Source organism: Corythoichthys intestinalis, chromosome 10, assembly GCF_030265065.1.
Source record: "Corythoichthys intestinalis isolate RoL2023-P3 chromosome 10, ASM3026506v1, whole genome shotgun sequence".
NCBI classification, from domain to species: Eukaryota; Metazoa; Chordata; class Actinopteri; order Syngnathiformes; family Syngnathidae; genus Corythoichthys; species Corythoichthys intestinalis.
The window spans coordinates 36065090-36080038 of record NC_080404.1 but is presented as its reverse complement, the minus strand read 5'-3'; the positions used below and the strand labels follow the sequence as shown (position 1 = coordinate 36080038).

General features: G+C 38.7%; 1 long non-coding RNA gene across 1 annotated transcript in view; it reads left to right on the top strand.

Moving 5' to 3' along the window:
• Positions 1–14949, top strand: part of LOC130923219 (uncharacterized) — an 80635-nt gene that overhangs the window by 30717 nt on the left and 34969 nt on the right. The window lies entirely within an intron of this gene.

Below are 14949 nucleotides of genomic sequence, written 5' to 3'. Positions count from 1 at the left end.
TTAATTGTCCAGTGCCATTTAATAATACTTACTGTAATTTACCCACTGAAGAGCGCACCTGACGATAAGCCGCACAGTCCTAATTTCACAAATTTTCTCAGTAATACCATTTTCAATTTAGGCTCATAGTAAAATTGTACTATTTCCAGTAAATTTAATAATTTATTACAATTAAAAAAAAAAAAATGAAATAAATGTAAAACAGCGATCTATGTTTTATTAGTATTTACACCGACATTTTATATACTAAATATAATTTACATTAGTGTTTTAGTTAACAAACCAATTTGACTGAAAACCTATATTCATTCATTCATTCAACTTCCATTCTGCTTATCCTCACGAGGTTTCGCAAGGGTATTGGAGCCTATGTCAGGTAACTATGAGCAGCCCCCCCCTCCCAAAAAAATTAAAAAATGACCAAATCTTTTGAAATAAGCTTTAAATCTTTTTTTTTTTTTTTTTTTTTTTTTTTAAATTTATTTTTTAATTTAAATTAAGCCATTGTGTCAGCTTTCAAATGCTGTGGGTGTGTCCCCTGGATGCGTGCAACTGCACCAACTAACTCGTGAGCTAACAGGCTTTGGCTTAGTGATATTGTAGTTGGGATGGTAGACTTATGAGAGACTTATTTTCTACAAACCTGGCTCAATATTTCAAACCCACCTGTACTGTAGCTTCTAACATCTTCTGTTTATGATATTGTAGCGTTGACTTCACTTGGTTGATTGTTGTGGTTGCTGCTGTGGCATCCAGTTGACTCCTCCGGGGAAGAAGACATTAAAGGCTGTCATCATTGAGCTTTGGGCATGAATTCCAAATGGGTGGCCAGCATAGCCTTAGTAAAGTGGTTTTCATTTACAGTGCCTTGCAAAAGTATTCGGCCCCCTTGAACCTTGCAACCTTTCGCCACATTTCAGTCTTCAAACAAAGATATAAAATTTTAATTTTTTGTCAAGAATCAACAACAAGTGGGACACAATCGTGAAGTGGAACAAAATTTATTGGATAATTTAAACTTTTTTGACAAATAAAAAACTGAAAAGTGGGGCGTGCAATATTATTCGGCCCCCTTGCGTTAATACTTTGTAGCGCCACCTTTTGCTCCAATTACAGCTGCAAGTCGCTTGGGGTATGTTTCTATCAGTTTTGCACATCGCGAAACTGACATTCTTGCCCATTCTACCTTGCAAAACAGCTCGAGCTCAGTGAGGTTGGATGGAGAGTGTTTGTGAACAGCAGTCTTCAGCTCTTTCCACAGATTCTCGATTGGATTCAGGTCTGGACTTTGACTTGGCCATTCTAACACCTGGATACGTTTATTTTTTAACCATTCCATTGTAGATTTGGCTTTATGTTTTGGATCATTGTCCTGTTGGAAGATAAATCTCCGTCCCAGTCTCAGGTCTTGTGCAGATACCAACAGGTTTTCTTCCAGAATGTTCCTGTATTTGGCTGCATCCATCTTCCCGTCAATTTTAACCATCTTCCCTGTTCCTGCTGAAGAAAAGCAGCCCCAAACCATGATGCTGCCACCACCATGTTTGACAGTGGGGATGGTGTGTTCAGGGTGATGAGCTGTGTTGCTTTTACGCCAAACATATCGTTTTGCATTGTGGCCAAAAAGTTCAATTTTGGTTTCATCTGACCAGAGCACCTTCTTCCACATGTTTGGTGTGTCTCCCAGGTGGCTTGTGGCAAACTTTAAACGAGACTTTTTATGGATATCTTTGAGAAATGGCTTTCTTCTTGCCACTCTTCCATAAAGGCCAGATTTGTGCAGTGTACGACTGATTGTTGTCCTATGGACAGACTCTCCCACCTCAGCTGTAGATCTCTGCAGTTCATCCAGAGTGATCATGGGCCTATTGGCTGCATCTCTGATCAGTTTTCTCCTTGTTTGAGAAGAAAGTTTGGAAGGACTGCCGGGTCTTGGTAGATTTGCAGTGGTCTGATGCTCCTTCCATTTCAATATGATGGCTTGCACAGTGCTCCTTGAGATGTTTAAAGCTTGGGAAATCTTTTTGTATCCAAATCCGGCTTTAAACTTCTCCACAACAGTATCTCGGATCTGCCTGGTGTGTTCCTTGGTTTTCATAATGCTCTCTGCACTTTAAACAGAACCCTGAGACTATCACAGAGCAGGTGCATTCATACGGAGACTTGATTACACACAGGTGGATTCTATTTATCATCATCGGTCATTTAGGACAACATTGGATCATTCAGAGATCCTCACTGAACTTCTGGAGTGAGTTTGCTGCACTGAAAGTAAAGGGGCCGAATAATATTGCACGCCCCACTTTTCAGTTTTTTATTTGTTAAAAAAGTTTAAATTATCCAATAAATGTTGTTCCACTTCACGATTGTGTCCCACTTTTTGTTGATTCTTGACAAAAAAATTAAATTTCATATCTTTATGTTTGAAGCCTGAAATGTGGCGAAAGGTTGCAAGATTCAAGGGGGCCGAATACTTTTGCAAGGCACTGTATTTATATGGCCCTTAATCACAGCAAATGCCTCAAATGGCTTTAAAGGTTCCACAATTGACAATTACGACATCCATTGATCTGAATCCCCAAAAGAGCAAGGAAAAACATAGATATTGTTATGCTGAAACTGTTATTTTTGTTTTTGGCATGATGAAATGTGGTTTTCTATATTCATTCATTCTTTTCTGTAGAGCTTTATCCTCATGAGGATAAGAAAGGTCTTGGAGCCTATCCCCGATGACTATGTACAGTAGGTGTGGTTCACACTGAACTGAAAAAGCTCTGCAAAAAGCATACATCTCCAAATTTTGTGACGTTTGTATTTATATTCGAAGCATAAAGAAGTCCCTTTTTTAACTATTTTTCCTGTAGGACGCCATCAAAACAATCCTTATAACCAAATAACCATTTCATTTTCTCTATCCCAGGTAACGTAGAGTTACACTCTATTTTCATTAGGTGCACGGACTGGCCTTTAAAGTGTTTTATATAGGGTTCGATTCCCCTGCAGGCAGTGTAGCTAATATGAACGCCTGTGCTGGAGGTGACCAATGATAGGTGCTCCGCTTGGCAGCATTGCTCTGCAGCTGTCTCCGCATCTCAGGATAGCAGCTAAGATCGGCCTTCGGGTCAGACGCTCGCAGGAAATGTCACCCCGCTTCCCCCACCATGGTGTCAGATCTAACGTGTTAAAGCGTGTTCTACCTTACACAGATAAAACCCACAAGGTTTAGAATCACTTCTGCAGAAGAACATTATCAAGCAGTGTGCTGCTTTGCTGATCTGTCTTTAGCACCTTTCTGTGTTTAGCAGTGGTATTGCAAACAAAAAGAATCGTCAAATACAATGACCACCTGCGTACAGCCGCCCCCCCCCCCCCCCCCCAAAAAAAATAAGACGCTCGCCCAAAAGGGTTTTGCATTTGCATTTGGATGCCACATGATGATAGCAAAGACCTTAAATCAGAGGATCAACACCCTGCGTCTAATCATTAACTCAAGCATACATAAACAACTGTATTCAGTCGTCAAATGTTTCACCCAAATTTATGCACTTTAAAGTTGATAGTAGTAGCTATGTAACATTGATGTGATGTCACACACTGCCAAAGATAAAGGTCATTAAACTCACCTTTGGCAATTACACAGTAATAAATTGACAGTTTATGACCTCAGTCCCTTCAATGGTGCTCTCCGAAGGCCATGTGAATTGACACAAAAAGTGTTTTCATCATGATGTTATTTTCCATAACGGGAAAATGAATCCTTTTTTTGCAACCAAATTAAATATTTAGAAAGTATATTACAAGGGAATAACTAGTTTAGATGCAGATTGTCAGTTCACTGATCCAAATTCTGCTGCATAATTGAATAGTACAACAGCTCCTCTATGTGGCCGCTATGGTTCATAACAGTGTTGACTGGTAGCGAAATTCGTATAAATCATGGAATATCAAAATGTAAAGGATAGCGCTTGTAAATATATAAAATCATTAAAATGTAAACATTTTCATTAATTTGGAATAAAATTTATACAGGCCTGATCTGTTTTCCAAAATATACAGTTATAATGTGTTCGTGTATATTTTTTAAAACAAGAAATTTGGCTGACTGATTGTATATTACAATCCCTGATCTTTGTTAAAACGTCAGTTTAGTCTTGAATGTAAACGCTCAATTACAAAATGACCACTGGGTGGCGACAAAGTCACATGCAGTCATTTGTCTGCCTGCTGTAATGCATCTTACTTCCTCGCCATTCATGTAGAGTGAATTGGTTTGCCTGTCCTAATTTGGAATTGCGAATTTTCTATGTTGTACCACGTAGTGTGCAGATCTACCTCGATTTATTAGTGTACCAAAGGGAGAATTTCATGAGTTATAACCTATAAACCGGTGAATAATCTTTTATCTATAAAATAAAAAAATAAATAAAATAAATCTTTTTGTGTTGTGACACAAAGGCTAAATGGCGTCAATTTCACGTTGGTTACCATAAAAATGACGACTATCTTGGGAGCTTGATTTTTATTTCCTACTTGTGATTTGAGGTAGGAGCTAGTTTACAACAAACTAAACTAGTAACTCCAGTAACGGGTCTTCTTGTATGGTGTTTTTTTCACGTGATCTGGGTAGGTCTTGAACCCATTACACCATGACAAATAGGGTTCACAGTTTATACATGCATACACACACACACACATACAATGGAGCAAATAAGTATTTAGTCAACCACTAATTGTGCAAGTTCTCCCACTTGAAAATATTAGAGGCCTTTAATTGTGAACATGGGTAAACCTCAACCATGAGAGACAGAATGTGGAAGAAAAAAAAACAGAATATCACATTGTTTGATTTTCAAAGAATTTATTTGCAAATCATGGTGGAAAATAAGTATTTGGTCAATATCAAAAGTTCATCTCAATACTTTGTTATGTACCCTTTGTTGGCAATAACAGAGGCCAAACGTTTTCTGTAACTCTTCACAAGCTTTTCACACACTGTTGCTGGTATTTTGACCCATTCCTCCATGCAGATCTCCTCCAAATACGACAACCTGTGTTTCTACCAAAAAGTTCTATTTTGGTTTCATCTGACCATAACACATTCTCCCGGTCCTCTTCTGGATCATCCAAATGCTCTCTAGCGAACCGCAGACAGGCCTGGACGTGTACTTTCTTCAGCAGGGGAACACGTCTGGCAGTGCAGGATTTGAGTCCCTGGCGGCGCATTGTATTACTGATAGTAGCCTTTGTTACTGTGGTCCCAGCTCTTTGTAGGTCATTCACTAGGTCCCCCCCGTGTGGTTCTGGGATTTTTGCTCACCTTTCTTGTTATCATTTTGACGCCACGGGGTGAGATCTTGCATGGAGCCCCAGATCGAGGGAGATCATCAGTGGTCTTGTATGTCTTTCATTTTCTAATAATTACTCCCGCAGTATTTCTTTACACCAAGCGTTTTACCTATTGCAGGTTCAGTCTTCCCAGCCTGGTGCAGGTCTACAATTTTATCTCTGGTGTCCTTTGACAGCTCTTTGGTCTTGGCCATTTTGGAGTGTGACTGACTGAGATTGTGGACAGGTGTCTTTAATAGCAATAATGAGTTAAAACAGGTGCCATTAATACAGGTAACAAGTGGAGCCTTGTTAGACCTATTTAGAAGAAGTTAGACTTCTTTGACAGCCAGAAATCTTGCTTGTTTGTAGGTGACCAAATACTTATTTTCCACTCTAATTTGGAAATAAATTCTTTAAAAATCAAACAATGTGATTTTCTGGGGGGTTTTTTTTCGCCCACATTCTGTCTCTCATGGTTGAGACAGGCCTCGCTAATCTTTTCAAGTAGGAGAACTTGCACAATTGGTGGTTGACTAAATTCTTATTTGCCCCAGTGTATATATATTTATATTAGGGCTGTCAAATGATTAAAAATTTTAATCGAGTTAATCACAGCTTGAAAATTAATTAATCGTAATTAATCGCAGTTCAAACCATCTCTAAAATATGCCATATTTTTCTGTAAATTATTGTTGGAATGGAAAGATAAGACACAAGACAGATATATACATTCAACATACTTTACATAAGTACTGTATTTGTTTATTATAACAATAAATCCACAAGATGGCATTAACATTATTAACATTCTTTCTGTTAAAGGGATCCACGGATAGAAAGACTTGTAGTTCTTAAAAGATAAATGTGAATACAAGTTATAGTAATTTTATATTAAAACCCCTCTTAATGTTTTGGTTTTAATAAAATTTGCAACATTTTCAATCAAAAAATAAACTAATAGCTCGCCATTGTTGACGTCGCCAAGCGGGATGTCACATGGGCTCCCTGCCGTTCTTCCACAGTGTCTTTAACTACGTAAGGTAGTGATTGAAATACACCACAAGGTTTTAGTGGCAAGTTTTAAATTGATTAGAGATCTAGCCAACGAGTGTGTTTTGCCCCTCGACTGACGCCGTAGTTTCTGGGTTCATTGTACCTTATGTTCATTTGAGTGTTGAATTCATAACGTACGAGACCTCTGCTAGTTTGTATATTCTGACTAAATATTGCCATCTAGTGTATTTGTTGAGCTGAACGAAATGTTTGAATAGAGTTTGACCAAAGTCTGAGTAAGTTTTATATGTATTTTGCATAGCTATTTTGATTGGGAATGCCAGTTCTCTTTGCATTGAGCGCTTTTCTTCTTGTGAACATTATTTTGTCTTTTGAGAGATAGGAATATTATTTTTGTTGTGCTTTCTCTAAATGATACTGTAGCGATTTAACTGTTCCGCCCAAATGCATGATGGCAAGTTGGGCAACCACGACTGTCAGTGGTGGCTGCAAATGGTATATGTTCTGCGTTGTGTTCAATGAAGCGTGATAAGAAAAAGATCATCTCTTGTCATTCTTCCCCACGTTGCACGCCAAAATAGTTATGTTTGTTGTGAAAAAGTTGCCAAAGCTTATGCCAATAAATGGTGCGGTCCAATGAACGCCTGTGTCCACTCGCATTTCTTTGCCTCTTAGCTCTCAATGTGCAAAAAAACGGCGTCATTGTAATCTGTTTGAGGCAATGCATGAGCGGGTCATTCCGCGCATGCGTTAAATGCGTCAAATATTTTAAATTGATTAATTAAAGAAATTAATTACCGCCCGTTAATGCGATGAATTTGACAGCATTAATATACAGTATATACAATACATATAAGCTATACACACAGTCACATATACACACAGCCATCTCTTCTTGGCATTATTTCCCACTGAAGGCATGTTTGTTTGGCGCCACAAAAGGGGACAAACAAAGAGGATCAGAAAACAACAAAGGAGGAAATCCTTCTTTTCAACGTGTTTTGTCTCATTAGCCGCTTTATGCTAATATCCTGTCAGCCAAATCGCTGGCGGCAGCCATTGTTGATTTCACTGTCTTTTTGTGTGCATACGGCGGAAAGTCGGACATTTGATTGTGTTGCGCAGAACGTCTAATGGGCAAAACTGCAGAAACTCATGTTCAACCTCGAGTTTATTGGGCCTTTTTTTGTGATGGTTGACTGCAGCGTTCCGCCTGCGCGGCAATGAGGCGACGGGCGCAGGTCCAAGTGGCTGCGCTGACGTGTAATCCTGTGCTTAAACACGGGGATGACATTTTGTAGACCTAGTGAGCCACAGACAAAACGCATCTGTTGTTCGAGGCCAAGTAGGACACCAAACAAAGGCCAAATGGGACAGAAAGCAGAACTTGTAGAATTTTCGCGAAAAACAGCACAATATTTCTTTCGCTGGCCACATATTGAAAAAAAATTAACTAGCTAGTTCATCGATATAAGTTAACTATGTCTGAATTTTCACCACGTCTAATTATGAATAATATTGCATGTACAAGCCTTCATCTCAACATGTTCCAAAAGCAGCTAATAGGGAAACGGAATGTTTTGGGGTGGAGCTCCACAGGCACCAAATCATCTCTTCCATCATTTATTCAAGGCGAGGAGCTCGCTGGGAACACGTGACAGATGTCTCTAAGAAGAAAGGAGGGAAGAGGCGCGTTGGTAAACATGGCGAATCGTATCATTCATCCTTTGACACGATTACACTGGAAATAATCCCGCCAAGGCCGAGAATCAGAGGCAGTCAGAAATCTGACGCGGGACGTTGACATATCCACGGTGTGTAATGTAATTACAACACGTGCTACATGATAGCTTTGGTACACCACGGATTGGGTGATGCAAGAACAATATTAAAATCGCATTTGATGATATAAAGAGGTTCAAGATTGAGTTGGACGTCTTATCACGTCAATGGCAGTGAATGCGGTAATCTTTTCCAGGCCGGAACCCCCCCACACACACACACACGCACAAAAAAAGAAAAACAGCAGTTTTTGCAAAACTTTGCTCAACAAACTTGAGCTTAGCTACTTTTTCATAAAATTTTGATGCACTCGCTCACATTTTTCAGCACACACTAGCTTGCACTAATCGAATGCTGTGGAAATAGTCCAAGTGTGTCACAGAAGTTCATGGCAATAAAAGTACCCACCCACGTATACTCATGGATCAGCACACCCCAACACATTTACCATACGTGGATACACAGACAAGTAAAGAAAGACACAAGTACACGGGGATACACACGAAAGCACTAACAAAAATGGACGGATACACATTAAACATACAAAGACACAAACACGCACACACAGAAACACGCAGAGACAAACATGCAGCGATACACTCGCAGTCTCATTAGTTTGCAGTAACTGAATTGTAGTGAACAAGTCAAAAGTGTGTCATTCAAGTTCATGCAGTTCAAATCCCTGTGGAGATTTTCGAGGTAAAAAAACAATCGAAGTTAAAGTTCAACGTGAAGGTAAAAATGTCCCCACTGCTCAAGGGTCAGAGGAAGCTAGCCAATCTTCACGCCATGTAACGAGATACACGCACAAAACACATTAGACACTTTAAAGGGATCACAGGAAACCATCCAATCAGTAGCTAGAGCAGCCCCCTGCTTGCCAAAAAAGACCTCACGTCTGTTGAGCATAGGTACAAAGTGGGAGTTTGAGAATAGTACATTTATTCACTACACCTCATCTGCATTTAATGTAATATAATGTAATGTATATATATATATATATATATATATATATATATAATCAATGTAAATCTCTGAGAATTGTTTGTCTTTACTCTTTAAATATGTCATGTTTTTGTGCATGTCATTTTGTGCGCAATATAATTTTACGTGACTCACCATAATTGAATGTTTGAGCCCATAGCATGATTATATAGTGACACACCTGGAATAGAATATTTCCCATTTAACTGCATTTGCAGTAACATACATGCAAATATATAGTGGTTATGAAAAGTTTTCACACACCATTAAATTTTTCCCTTTTTACTATGTTGCAAACATTTGCCAAAATAATTAAAATATTTTTTCCGTAATGTCAGAAAAACAAAAAACTGTTTTTGTTTTCTTCCAGATTTATTAAAAAAGGAATACTGAAATTTCACATGGCGATTAGTATCCAGATACTTTTCCTGAAATTCATATACTTAACTCAGGTCCTGTCCATATCTTCTAATCATCCTTGAAATTGTTCTGTACCTTCATTTGAGTCCAGCTATGTTTGATTAGATGGATTGGACTTGATTAGGAAAGCCACACACCTTTCTATATAGATGATATTTCGTGAGGTCATTGTTTACATTTCTTGTGTTCCATTATGGTCGCGTGCGGCAAGAACCACTGTACTTTAAATTTTGTTCAATTTTTTTCCACATTTGGCCGAGGATTTAGTGGGGCGAATGGGTCACACTTGCTGCGTGGTCAATTGTACGGACTGTTGGGGGCCTGTTAAAAAGTTTTGTCAAATTCCCACCAAAAAGGACGACGTAAAACGGAAGAAAATTTGCGGGCTATCAGGAAATTTTTTCTCAAAGTTAGGGTTGCCAACTCCCTTAAAAAAATAAAAGGGACACCTCATTGGTAGAACTACCTGGGCCGATAATTGTCATCCCTTAGTTCTTTTCGTGTATTTATCCGAATTAATTAGGAGCACATTTAAGTGATATTAGCCCCATATATTTTTAATACAATTACAATACTTTAAATAAAATGTGTATGTAGAAAACCAAGCACTGCTCATCACCTGTCCAGTATATTCCCAACATTGAAGCAGGCAAGGTGGTGGCAGCATCACGTGGTGGGGGTATTTTTCACCTGCAGGGACAGGAGGACTTGTTGCAATTGAAGGAAAGATGAATGTGGCCAAGTATAGACAAAAACCTATGCCAGAGTACTACAGACCCCAGACCTTCCAACATGACAATAACCCTAAGCACACAGCTAAAATAACAAAGGAGTGGTTTTAGAACAATTCCATGACTTTTCTTGAAAGGCCCAAACAGAGCCCTTACTTAAACCCAATGGAGCATCTCTGGATGGACCAGAAAATTGTTGTCCACTAGGATTCACAATCCAAACTGACAGAACCGGAGAGGATCTGCATGAAGGAATGGCAGAGAATCCCTAAATGGCGGTGTGAAAAACCTGTTGCATAATACAGTGGTACCTTGACATACGAATTTAATTTGTTCCAGGACCTGGTTTGTACGTCGAAATGGTCGTATGTCAAGAGGGATTTCCCCAGAAGAATACAGGTAGTCCACAGTTCACGAACTAGTTCCGTTCCTGCGCTGGAAATGTAACCCAGATTTCCATGTAAGTCGGTATTAAACCTTTAAATACCTCAAAACACCCTCCCAAAAAAATAAAGTCCAAAGCATATATTATACGTCATTGTACTGTCCTCGCCAAGACGTTGGACGAAATGGAGATGCCAGACATCCGAGTGGTTTGATGACTTTTTTCAGCTGCTCATGATATCAACACTTGCAGAATGAAACTAAAATTAAATGAAATCAGTCTCATCTTCAATAACAGAAATTCAAATTTGACTTTACAAGTAGCTGCTGATACAGCATTCTAACAAACCATTAGAATGTATGTCCGCGCATCATTAAAAACAATGACATGAACTCGCCCCAAGTATTCGACCACAATTGCTCAATAAACATTACTAAAGGGGTTATATACAGCCGTCGCCTCTGGATGCTTCACTAGCAACAAATGTGCACGCAGGATGTCATCTCTGTCACTTGGCTGGTCTGTGTGTGCGTGTGCAGGGTGGGTGTGTCTGTACATGCCCTTGCTTCCTGTTCTATGCTTCTTGCGCAAAAATAAAAGCATGTATCACGAGACAAAAGTTTTTGTGAAAACATTTAAAACATTAAAAAAAAAAAAAAAACAACGAGACGCAGGTGTTGTAAAGTCGAAAGCACATAAATTGGGTCCGTCGTAACCCGGGGACTACCTGTACATTATAATTCGATTAATTCGTTCCACAGCCCAAAAACCTACGCTAAAAGATTAGTAAATCCTGCAGGTACAATTACAAATAGCAATTACACTTAGCAAAACAAATAAATTATAAATAAATCGGGAATAAAAAGCGTTTTTATTGTCACCTTACCTTATTGAGACTGGCGAACGGAGGTTAGAGGGGAGGGTGTGTGTGGAGGTAGAGAAGTATATGGTGATCTGTGGTCTGTCTAATTTAACAAATGCATTCAATTAGGCACATGTAAAAAGAATAAATTATGAATAAGACATTAAAAATGCATTTTTCTTTTCACCTTAACTTACTGCCGAACGGAGGTTAGAGGAGACAATGGGTGTGTTGGTAGAGGAGGACATGGTGAGCCTTGTTATGAGCCATAATGTCTAGCCAGTTCACTCACACTCCCACCACACTCTTAGTTTTCTATGATTTCTTTCTTCATTTCAGTGGTAAGCATGACTTTCTTCCTTTTGTTACCACTACTAGCACCTACACTAACCTTCGGACCCATAATGATTTCTCACAAAAAAAATTGAACGTGCTACCATCTTGCGGGAAAACAATGAAATTACGATGCTGTCGTGACTCTTCGTATTTCGAGCATGTTATATGTCGAGACGGATGACGAGTCAAATATTACGTCGTGTGTCGAAAGAATCTTATGTCGATGCGTTCGTATGTCGAGGTACCGCTGTACCAATGTAGTACTTCAAGGGGTGCTTCTACTAAATACTAAGCAAAGGGTCTGAGTACATATTGTTGGGTTATCCTTTGAGGGGTGCATAAACAGTATTAAGAACCATAAATCACCAAATAAAACATTTCCAAGTTTATTTTTTTGTACACTTACAAAAAATGGCAGATAATAAAAAGTAGTTTGCTATACACAAACACACTGTAAAAACAATAACACATTAAAAAAAAAAAAAACCAGTATTATTTTCTTGAAATAATGAAGGCACACATCTTCTCTATTTACACAGCAGAAAATATACAATGCAGTACACTGTATACGTATTTTACTTTCGATGTTTGTGAAGATCATGTGATCGCCTCAAACTCATCATTGAAATTTAGTGAGATTTTGTACAAAACCTGCATGGTCATTGATATAGGACCATCACCATATTAAATGAAAAAAAAAACAACAACAATGTGTTCATTTTAAATGCTTTTATGATAATTGAACTCGATGGCTATTTTATATATTTTTAAAATAGATAATTGTAGATTTTTTTGGGTACAAATTCCTACTGAACCTCATTTTATTGAGATACGTTTTGCACTCATCAGACATCGTCCCTCATCGTCTTTTTTGTAGAAAAAAATGTATACAACCTTAAAAAGTGATTGCATTGAATTCATAATTGACGAAATACAATATTTTAGAAATCATCACTAGGAGAGGCACATTTTTGTATACTGTACATGTCAGTCAAAGTCTCTCAGTAACACAAGATATCAATCCACTGAAAACAAAGTCATATTTTTAAGAGTAGTACACATGCACACGCAAGTTCATTTTGAATCCCAACCTGAGAAATGACGTTATTAATCAGATTAGATCCAACATTTTGAACGACGCCATAACGACGAAACTCACTTTTTAAACTTAAAAGCCCGACTGTATCGGCAAATAAGAGCTTGTCGATAGTTACAATGTTTTTAGGCTTGTGAGTTCTGCTGTTGCCATGACAACTCCAGCGAGGACGTCAATGGTCAATAACACTCGAGGGGTAAAGAAGTCTAAACATGTCTGAAAATGTGATAAGAAAAGTAACATTTTGTTTTATCTTCTTGTCTCTTTTTTTCCCTCTGCACATTCTTTTCGCATTTTGTTCTTTGCCAACGAGAGAAAATGGTTGGCCAATTTGTCCGTCTCCACTTGCCTCTTCTGTGCTTAAATTGGATGAAAAACAAACCAATTTCTCACGCTGAGAGAAAGCACACCAAGTTCCACACTGTAGATTTGACTACAAATTCAACATTTGGCCATTTTCACACAAAAATAAATACCCTAATGGGAAACAGCAGACAGAAAGCATAATGGAAAAATAATTGCTACCCCCCAGTATGGTTTATCATGGTCTCAACAAGCCACAATAATAAGGCAAAGCAAGACAAGAGGCTCCTAAGTTCACGTCAACAAAGTTGCTCAGATCCAGGAGGCCACAAAATGTGGCAAAATTCACTTTAATTGGAATTTTATTAGTGGGATAGTTGTTCTTTTAAAGAAATTGTGTGTTCATTTCTCCTCTTTGTCATTTCAATTTCCTTATCGACGATCGTATAGAATCGTGAAATAATGCAAGATTATTGGCGGGTACCCATTGTCAACAATATTAACTCATTGTCTGCCAATGTGATGTATCTATCTATATCCATTTGGCCAGTGATCATACACTCCAGATGGCATCTTTATCAGATCAAGTTGGCTCCTTGTAACTGGACACCTTGCAGAGGAAACGTATTTCTTCCGCTTTTTATATCGGATGTTTGTCTTCCTTGAGGTTACGAACATAGATCGACCAGTCAATTGAGAACTTCACCTTCTGGTTCAGTTCCCTCTTGACCACAACACTCTTTGAATATGATTCACTGCCAACAATGTGGAACAAATTCTGAAAACTAAATGGTCAATATTAGGGAGTCCGTTACAACATATTCCCAGAGCACACCCCACGGGACACTCGAAGGGACACAGCTGAATGCCTTCATCAAGTCCACAAAGCACATGTAGACTGGCTAGGTGAACTCCCATGCATCCTCGAGGACTCCAGTGAGGTTGTACAGCTGGTCCACTGCTTCACGGCCAGGACAAAAACCATACTGCTCCTTGTGAATCTGAAATTTGATTTTCCGGTGGAACCTACAGTCCAGTACCCACTAAGGCTATGTTCAGACTGTAGGCATATCTGATTCACCAAGACAAAAAAGGTACGCTGAGCTGCTGCTTATTGCATAATCACAAACAACAGTCAAGAACCATCGCCTCACCTGAAGGCAGAGGGATGTTCTGGTATTGCCATTCAGTTTATTCATCTTCTGGGGTCTTTTGAGTTGTACCTGGTCTACTTGCTCCCCTTACCATGGAGAATGGGTGACTAGGGTTGCCAACTGTCCCGTGAAAAACGGAATAATCCGGTATTCAGAAACAAAAGTAACACTTCGATTATTGAGCTTTCAAGATACTCTGTCCCTTTTTTATCATCAAACTCGAAAATAGTGTCTTATTTTTAGTACAAATGTATACTGGTATGGTGCTTTACAAGAATATGCAGGGAAAATGCATTCCCCTACCTATCCTGCTTTTTGTCCTATGAGCTGACATAACAATGACAATACGAAACCCCACTCATCTCATTGGTCGAGGTACTGTCGCTAACGGAAGAAAACGTAAGAGTGTGGGACATAAGAGGTTTGAGTGAAGCGTGACTAAAAATGAGTGTTCAAAATAATGATAATTTGTTTTCCTGTTCTTTGTTCAATCCATTTTCACTAATTGTATTATATGTTTGTGTTCTGTCAAATTCATTTTATTTGGAGTGATC